Here is a 10,018-nt window from a genome sequence, read left to right as displayed (position 1 = left end):
TGCCTCTGTGGACCCCACGTCATAGGTGACACCACGGGAGCCACGATTGTCACCGGTAGCTCACTCCTCCCTCCGTCACTTGCTGATGGCTGGGCATTCAAGCTGGGGACGGGGATGTCCACTCCAAGCAACCCACAGGGCAGGGGAGGGGTCAGATGATCGAGTCGCCCTCTGCAGAATCCGCCCAGCCACCAGACAGGCTGCACGGACTTTCTTTTGGATTCATTGTCTCTTTCTGGAGCTACTCGGTCCTCATTCTGACCAGCTGCACCCGTAAGATCTGGTGGGCGCAGGCGGGACTCAGAAAGGAGGAAAGAATTAAAGAGGCCTTTGAGGTCCTTGTTCTGAGCAGCTAAAAAAAGGGCATGGCACTCGAGTGAGGGAGCAGCATTTGTGAGACAGATTAAGGGTTCATTTTGGATAGGCTGAGTTTGAGATTTAATTAGATTTCCAGGAAGAGAGGTTGAAAAGGGAGGAGCACGTGAGTTTGTCATTTGGAGGAGAGTTCCAGGCTGGGGATTGAGATTTTAGTCCTGTATCCATCTATCTATGCTTTGTCCACTCCGTCTACCTCCCCACCTTCCTACCTGTGGTGCTGTAGGAACCCAAATGAGATCCTCGAGTGAGTAGAGACTGGGAAGAGGAAGGTCAGGATTGAGGGCTGGGCCACTCAGATACCAACCAGAGGAGAGAGGGGCGGAGACAGGGAGGAGGAGAGGAGAGGGAGGACAGCCTCCTGGAGGGCAGATCAGAAGGAGCGTCTGGAGGGGACGGTGTGCACTGGAGACCGTGGTGGACCTCAGGACCAGGAATCAGGGTGGACCGTCATCTTTGGCGATGGTACATCCTTGGCTACCAACTGGTGTCCATCAGGTGGTGGTGAGCAAGGGCGGAGAGAGATGCAAGGTGACTTTTTCCAGGAGATGACGTGCAAAGACTCGTTAAGAAAGGCAGCGATTGCTGTAACCTTGTCTGTAATTTACTGCAACAGACTCTGATGCATAACCCCAAACAACTTGGTGAGTAGGAATCATCACCCTGACTTTAGTGACGAAGAAAGGGTCTCAGAGGAGAAGGGGGGGTGGCCCAGGGGTGCAGTGTTTTAGGTGCCTGAGCTGGGATTCAGACGCAGGAACCTCTGTCTCCATTGCTTACCTCCCTCCCTGCACAGCCCGTCTGTGTGTCTCTAACCATTGCACTCACCACCAACAACTTTGGGGGAAAGGCGGAGAAAAAGGAAAAGAGAGGTGGGAGGGGGGACTTGCTATTCACTTTGTTTTATCTTGTGCAAATTAATTCAGCCTAAAAAGTAAAATGAGCTCCATACCATATTGTGTTTGAATTATTGACAACCTTTCTTATTGCAACCAGGAAAAAAAAAAAAAAACATGGTGGAAATAAAGACCACCCCCCATCGCGACCCTATCTTTTCTATTATTAAAAAAGCCTTGCAATTCTGAGGCTATTATTTTACACGGTGAAGTGATGAAGAATTAGAGAATTGCTCGATAGCGGTGACAAATTGCAATCTGATGGGCCAACATGAGCCTATGAAAATGTTATCAAGATGATATTAAACAGTCTACCCCTTCCTTAGCACCCGGGCAGGAAATTGAAGCCATTCTTGCTTGGATATCTCCTACGTTCATATTTTTCATTTAGATAATGCTATTTAAAATTTAACTGGATTACTGGTAATTTGTCTCTCAAAATGATGGTACCTGAGCACTGGGCTCAGCATATCCTTTACCCGATTTTCAAGGAAAGCCTTTTGTAACTTTCTGCAATTTCTGGAACTTACTTGGCGGTCGAATCATCTGCTCCAACGCTGCCTTTTTAGATTATTTGTTTGCTGATTCCTTTGTTTCCTGGTACTGGTAAGATTAAACCCAGGGCTGCTCGGCAAGTGCTCTACCACTGAGCTACACCCCCAGACATTTTATGTGACTTTGAGGTAGGGTCTCAATTTCCCAGGCTGCCCTTGAACTTGAGGTTCTTCTGCTTTAGCTTGTATAATAACGGTGAACACTCACACCCAGCTAAAAGTTGCATTTGAAATAAAAAAGAAAACCACGATTTCATACTTTGGTGTGTGGAAGTTGGATGGGAGACCCACCTGGGTCTGATGACCTGTTGTGGAATGAAGTGTGTCCAGGAAACCATTTCTAGGTCCCTGGAGCTCAGCACAGAGCCTGTCACAGAGAAAGAACTCGGTTCACATTCGCCGAGTGACTGGTCTCTTATTCTTCTGTGCGGGAACCTGCACTTGGCATGTCATAGAGCACAGAGCAGATGCTAAGTCATCATCTAGTGCATTGAACTACCCCAGGGGTAGGAGGGGAACAACCGCAGGCTGTGCAGAACCGTCTCACACGTCTTTTCTTGTGGATCTTAGGGAGGCACCTCTGTCTTCTAAGACTAAGGTTTTCTTTCCTTTTCTTTTTTTCTGCGTAAAGGGAACATACATTTGTTCTTGCCTAAAAGTAGAATTAGAGGTAGTGAAAAATCAGGGTGGTGTTTGCAAAGTTCGAGGAGGATCCTTGTAAGCAATGATCACAAAGATGCACAGAGGGTCCCAAATCATTTTCAAATGGAAAGCTCCATCCTATCAAAATAATAACAGAGAAACCATCTGCGTTTGACTCTCAGGTCAGACCTACAAGTCTCAAGGGTGAGAGAAAACTTCCCTTAATCAAGAAATATTCGGCGTGTGTTGGGTGCTGTGTTCTTTGCTGCATGCTGGAGCGAGAGCAGGAACAAGAAAAAGTGTCTGACCTTGTGAGCCAGGAGGCATGGTGCATCTGTGGGGCAAGCCCTAGTGCAACATCATGTGGGGTAAGGCAGACCAGAAAGGAGCGAAAGTGTACACATTCTGGAAGTCAGTCACACGCCATCGTATACTTTAAGTGGCGCTCTTGAGAAAACCTAGATGAGCAAAGCTCTATCTGAAACAAACAAGCAAAACAGTTGGAAACCGGACGCTTAGGTAAGATACAAGGCAAAAATCAATAAATTGCAACAAGAACCAGTTTATATAGATTGTCTATGCAGTCTACAATACAAATATCAGGGCCATGCTTCCTTATGCACCAAATGACATAGCTTCAATGTATAAACTAACCGAGAGATTCTCATTGGCTGGCTCTTGGTTTTGGTTTGGTCTTTAGCAGTTAGAATGGGGGCCTGACCATCTCTTGAGACAGGAAATCCTGTCAGTAGGGAGAGGTTGGGAGAGGGGATCAGAGGTTCAGTTTGGTTCAGCTTGAATTGGAGATATCTTAAAATTCCCAAAACGTGTCCCGTGAATTCATAGAGCTGAAAGGTAAAAAGTCTAGGGTGGTATTACTTAGGGAAAAGTGAAAGACTGTGGATGGGAGCAGAGGAAAGAAATAGCTGTTTATCAGGCATCTCATAGGTAGCAGAGATTCAGCTCAGCCTTTTACCTAATAAGTGATCTGATGTAACACATTCTGCGCACCCTTTGTTATTTGCCATTCATCAATCGAACTCTCTCTAGGCTGAGTCACTGGGTTTAGCGAGATAAATAAGACAGTTGGCTCCTTAAATAACCTCAGTGCAGAAACTCTTACCGCCGTTTAGCAGGAGACATGACTAACCTAGGAGAGAAGGGATCTGTTCTAATTCACGTCATTGGCGATCGTCACCGTTGGATATCAAAATCACACACACGTGACTTCAGAGCCTCTGGTCTTCAGTCTTGTAGCTACTTCTATCAATCCTTCCCTCTGAAGGTAGGGAATGGGGAAGCTACTCAGAGGACAGAAAAATACCAAAGGCAACCTACCCACGTACTTCTGAGCATGCTTGCAATTTTTAATGTGCAGGAACAAATGCAAATCATTTTACTGCAAGTCAAACTTGGTGATTACCCAGAAGCAATGCTTCGAAAGAACTCACCCCATGGCACGGTGTGTTTCCCTCCCAGTGAACATTCTTCTCTGCTCAAGAGCGAGAATTCTGATCCTCAGACTCTCCAGTGTCCTGGGTCACCTGTGAGCCATGAGTTAATGGGAGCAGAAGGGTAGGAGCAGGCTCACACCTGGAGGTCTGATGAGAAGAGCCCAGAGTGTGCAGGCTCGGGAGGAGCAGGAGGAAGCACTGACAGCACAGAAATCCTCAGGTCTGCACAAAGCCAGACTCGGTGGCATAATTTCTTGCTGGAAAAGGTTAGAGCGCTTTTGGAGAAGGAAGAGCAGAGAAGCCTGGCCTTTAGAAAGGAGGCTCCCAGGTAATTTAACCTCTTAAAGTGAATGTTAATATTTACATTATCTTGTTAACATCTTGGGGCTTTTCCCTTTCTCTGAGGCCTGAGCCCGGTGGCACACATATTTCAAGCGGGTCTTCCTTGGAGGAAAGCTGGTCTCTCTGAGCATGTTACACGGGGAAGAGCACAGTCCCTCCAACCTATCCATCTGAACTTAGAACTTGTCAGGGCCATTTATTTTGCTGGGCGGTCTTGGGGATGGGAGATGGCTTTTGGTTATCTCGTCTGTAAAATGGAAAATGGGTGCCGCTATCTGATCGGCTACTGTGGGGTAAACTGGGACCACCTATTGAGCCAGCTGCTGCCTGGTACATGGTGGGGACCATCACTGTTATTTTTGCTGTTGTTATCGTGACTTATTTAAACTCGTTGCAGGTGAAAGTACCTCGGCTCTTGTACACCAGTCCCAATGTGGCTGATATAACCAAGCATGGGTGTACCAGCCCTTTCTGCTTTCCACAGCTCTGTCATGAGAGGGAAACCAAGGTGGTAGCCATGAATTCAATGACCAGACAAGACCACCGGGGTTTGAATGTTGGCATTGCCACATGACCTTGAGAAAGCTGCATGACCTTGAGAAAGACCTTGAACTTCTCCATGCCTCCCGTATCCCGCTTCCTCCCAGCAGTGATGATTCTAGTGTCTGCCTTACAGGGCTCTTGTGTGAGTTAGTACACACAAGACAGGGCTTAGTGCTGGTGTGTAGTACGTGCTCACTAAATCTCAGCTCCATCTGCATTCCTTGACATTTGCTTTCCCCGCAATACTACGAGCTACACAATGCTCATGACTTTGTTGTCCTTTGGAAGGGGGAAGGCTGAGTCGTGGGGCAGTTGATAGGCCTGGCTGACGTCACACGGCTCCTCTGCAGTCAGCTGCCTCCAGCTATGCATCCTCTTGACTGCCAAAGTGGTTCTACTACCCAGAAAAAGTCCCAGCTGCTGGGGCTCCAGCCAGGATCTATTTCACAGGCCGCTTCTCCCCCCGACCCTCCCCTGCACACACCACACACACCAGACACCCCACTAACGACACCCCCCACACTCTCACTGCTGCAGGAAATCAGGGTGCGAGCTGTGTATCTTCTCGGACTCGCTCCGCTCTTGAAGAAAGACTCCCAATTACGGAGGCGGTGTTCTCTGTGATTGCAATGTGTCGTGACATTTCCAAGACGTAAGTTTCTTCGAGAAAGGCATTAGCACCAGGCGAGTGAGGCGGCTCATTTTTCAAACTTGGGAACTGTCGCTGGCCTCGCTTGGCACCGGTGAAGCCTGAAGGCACTGTTTAGTGAGCTCCGTCAGGTGGCAGAGCTCTTCCCCACGGCACGGTCGGCTGCTCTCGGGGGGAGGGCCCGTGGCTGGGGGTGTGCAGAGGCGCGTGCACACCTGGCCCCCCCACTCTCCCACACGCGCATGCACACACACACACATGCTCATCTGCACGTGCACCAACACACACAGGCACACCCTCCTCCGTGCACGCTCCTCGGTCAGGTCCTCCTGTCTTCCCAGGTCCCACTCGGAGCCTAAGCCCTTCCTCCGCCCTGGAGCCAAGTGACCGCACTTAGACTCTGCCCTGGTCTATCCCTTCGCGGCTCGCCATCCCATCCGCCAGGGTCATTGGTTGAAAGCATCCAAACAAAACAAGATCAACTTCTGGTTGAAGCAGCAAGGGGCGTGCTGAAAGGCTGCAGGTGGGTCCCGGAACGGCCAGGCTCAGGAATCAGCAGGAACAAGGAACAACAGAGCCAGACCCCAGGGGCAGGTTGGTGACCAGCACAGTGAGTGCAGACTGGCCAGGGCGTGCCTGATAGGCTGCTCCTGCCGTGCCCAGTGCTGGCTCGAGTCCCCGTGGGTGCGCCTGGTTGGCTGACCCTCCATCTCAGGTCCCGGCATGGCTGCTGTGGCCAAGCACCACACGCCCCGTGGCTCGGAGCAGCAGGAACGTGCTGCCTCACTGGTCGGGGCCAAGCCGACGGGCTGCATGGCCACACCCGTCTGGAGGTGCCAGGGAAGGGCCTGTTCTGGATTGTTCTCCTCGCTTCTGGTAGCTTTAGGCATTCCTCGGTGAGTGTCGACAGAAGGCCTCCCTCCATGTGTCTTAGCGTGGCTTTTTCCTCTGTGCACGTCTGTCTGTCTCAGTCCCCTGTCTCACAGACACACCAGCCCTGGCTTAGGGACTACCTGGGGGACCTCGCCCTACCTTGACGACATCTGCAAAGACCCTATTTCCAAAAGCAGGTCACACGCTGAGGTTATCTGTGTTAGGACTTTCTGGAGGGGCATCGTTCAACCTGTGACTCCCACCTTTCAGTTAACTCAGCGGGAGCAGGCTGGGATGGCTAAGAGCACTTCCACAGAGGGGGTGATCCTTGGTATGTACTAAGGGGCTCAGATGCAGGCCCCCAAAACAGCACCCACAAATATCCATTGTGCCACTGTCCCTCAGATCTAACCATCCAGAGTGTGCGACTTCCTGGCCGTTTACAATCAACCACACGCTCTTTCCAGAACAGTCGGGCATCCCTGAATTACTGAGAAAAGGAAAAATCACAACACTGGAGCTCACACTGGCCTCCAGAGAATGACTGGCTTTCAGGCACCTTCTTAAAGATGACGTCGGCCACATGTTGGAGCGACGTCCCTCCCCAGCACACCTGGGCCATGGTCTCCTCCGTTCACTTCTGTCTTTCCGAGGCTGTCTGGCCGTCCTCCTGAAACCGGCCGGGAGAGGCTTGTTCTGACTTTCAGACAAAATGCAGTTCCTCCTCGGCCGACCTTGGCTGATAAGAAAGAGTGCGTGGGAGTCTGTCCCAAGGACGGTGGCTCTGCCACCTGATGAGGACAGCAGGAGTCTCCCAAAGTGGGTGAGGTGAAGGGGGCTGGGTCCAGCAGCAGGCGTGGCCCCTGATATTGCAGCCTCAGGGCCAGGTGGGCCCTGAAGGATCTCTGCAAAGGACAATAGGTGGCCTGGGCCCTGGGCCCCCTGTCCAGAGGGACAGAGGCGATTGCAGGGTAGGTGGGCACACGGATAGGAGCTACGGCAGCCTACGGCTGACCGTGTGAGGACCTCAGAGCCTGGCTTGACCTTGGGTGACCTTGGAAGTGCAGATAGGACATAGCTGCCATTTAATTTCTCAGCATCTTGCTGGGATAGAAGATCACGTTCAGAGATATCCAAGTTTTTCAAGAAGAAATCCTTTTCAAGAATTTTCTGGTGCCCGAGTGTGGTGGCTGGACAAGTAAACTGGGCACAGCGCCTCGTTTTCTTATGCCGCTGCTTGTTAGCGTGGCCTGTCCTCCTCCCCTGGTGGATTCAGTCCATCCCCTGCCCAGGCAGCCTTCTCTCCCCGCCCTTCCTGGGTGAGGCGGGGCCGGCCATTGCTCTCAGACCTGCTGCTCCCTATTCATCTTGGAGCTCCTGGAGGTGACTTCGCGTCCCAGCCCGTTCCCCACCGTGGGCTTCTGGGGCCATCATCGTATTTGATTTCTCGGGTCTTGCACAGGGCGAGGTGCACGGCAGGGACGTCCGCTGACAGGCAAACTAAGGAGAGAATGAAAAGAAATGGGCCAGGAATCCATCCCCCTGGTCACCAGGGACCGGGACCTTCTGAATGTCCACCTTCAGGTCCCCGATCGCCCCAGGTGACGAGTAGCTACCAGACTGATCATGCATGTAGAGAAGATTTTTGTTGTCACACGTATTTCTAGTGGACGGTGCTGACATAGGTCCCCATATTCCTGAAAAGAAATTACATTCCAATTTTAGTCACTGATCCGTTCCTTCTACTCTTTAATTTTATTTAATTCTTAGGAAATCACGCGCAGACACATGCCCCAAATGGACGGTGCAGACCATTCATTGCATCATTTTGGAAAAAGCCTTTGCCAATTTTAACTGAAAAAGGAGTTGTTGCAAGATCAATTCCAGAGCAAAAAAAAAAAAATGTTATGCTTTTTGGAAACTTGAAGATGAATTCTGATTTTTAGCTGGGGCCACTTAGTCTGTGATGTTGCTTCAAGGACACCCTGCCTCCAGGATCTACTTAGAGTTCACAGGCTGGTGCCCTGACACCGAGTGACAGGTGGATCTGGGGTCCCTGGGCCCACAGACTGTGGCAATCTCTGTGAGTGGGTCAGTGTTTCAGGTTCTGCAGAACCAGAGGTTCAAGATGGTGCCTCGGCCGACTGTTGGTTAGTTGGGCAGAGCGTGTGATGTGATGGCTCTCCAGGTGTCTTTAGGAGGGGGTGACAAAGTTAGCCAATATATAGCAAGGACAGCACCTCCAATCACAGGTCCTGGGTCAGAACGTTGGGGCCTGGGGAGGGGAGATACCATCGGTCACCTGCTAGGAGATGGTTGGGACCCGTCTCTCTCCTGAGGGTCCCTGAGCAGGTCCTTGGAGACATGGTCCCTTCTGTTCAGAGGAAGTGATGGGAGATCCTCCTCCTATTTCTTTCCTGTTGTGACCCTTTTCTCCTCTGTGCTAAGCTTCAGTCTCTACTGAAATGTCCCATGTCATTCTCGCCCGGCCTCCTGCGCACACACCTCACGATCTGCCCTCTCATATAAAGAAACGGAGGCCAGAAGAGTTCAGGGACTTACACAAGGTCACAGAGGAGACAAACTCCATCCCAGGAAATCCCAGCCTCGTGGACGATGTCACACATGCTTATGGCATCCGATGGCGGCAGCCGGTGTCCTGAGCGTCAACGGCTTACGGCGTGTTTATCCTTTATTTGATGCGTGTCCAGCAGCGTCCACTAACCCAGCATTTACCTTTGGGAAGCAGAGGGTAGAAGGTGCTGAGTAGAAGAGAGCATGGTGCACCGTGAAGCTTCACCCGGCAGCCAGAGACATGGTCATTTCATGTAGTTGACACAGAAGCCGCCGAGGGACCAACTCGCTTTGGTCCAGGCCAAACAAGCAATGTGCTCTTCGTATCCCACTGTGTGGCTGTGCCACGTTTTACCCACCCACCCGTCGGTGGAGGGACACGGAGGCAACTTCCACGTTCTTTATGGAATAACGCCGCCATGAACCTTCACACTTGTCTTTGCGTGGACATAAATTCCAATTTCTCCTGGGTGTGGACCTAGGAATGCAGTTGCCGGGTCTCATGGACCTGGAAAACTCAGTCACCAAGGACAGAGACGCGTAATTCCATCTATGTGAGATACCCGAGTCAGTGACCCAGAGGGAGCCGTGGGTGCCTGGGGCTGGACGGCCCGGTGATGGCCTGGAGGTGCCGGCTGCATCGTGGGACAGGGAAACTGTTCTAAAGCCGATGGTGGTGAGGTTTCAGCTCTACTGCATTAAAAGCCACCAAGCTGTAGACGTAAAATGCCTTTAATGAGCGCCTGTGCGGTGTGCGCGTTATATCTTAGTAAAGCCGGTAGAGATGTGTTCAAAGTGGATTTGCCTGTCATGTCAGATGCCGCCACTGATCCGGGCCCCGAGCAGATGAGAGGGTCTAATGACTTTGCCAAAAAATCAGTGGGAGGAGACAGACACACAGCCCTGCTCCTCAGTCCTGCAACAAGCTCCCATTTTCCCCCACATCTCGGGGTCTCCTGAGTCAAACCCCTTTCAGTGGGTGACTTTTGCTTGGTGGTTCCTTCGGCCGTGGATCCTCTTATAATTGGTGGCCTTCTCAATTCGGCAAGATTCACTCCGTATCCTGCCTTCTGGGGGGTCAAGGGTCGGGGGTGCAAACGGGTCAGCCAGGCGCAC

The sequence above is a fragment of the Ictidomys tridecemlineatus genome, chromosome 10, assembly GCF_052094955.1.
Source record: "Ictidomys tridecemlineatus isolate mIctTri1 chromosome 10, mIctTri1.hap1, whole genome shotgun sequence".
In the NCBI taxonomy this organism is placed as follows: Eukaryota; Metazoa; Chordata; class Mammalia; order Rodentia; family Sciuridae; genus Ictidomys; species Ictidomys tridecemlineatus.
Note: the sequence above shows the minus strand (reverse complement) of the source record.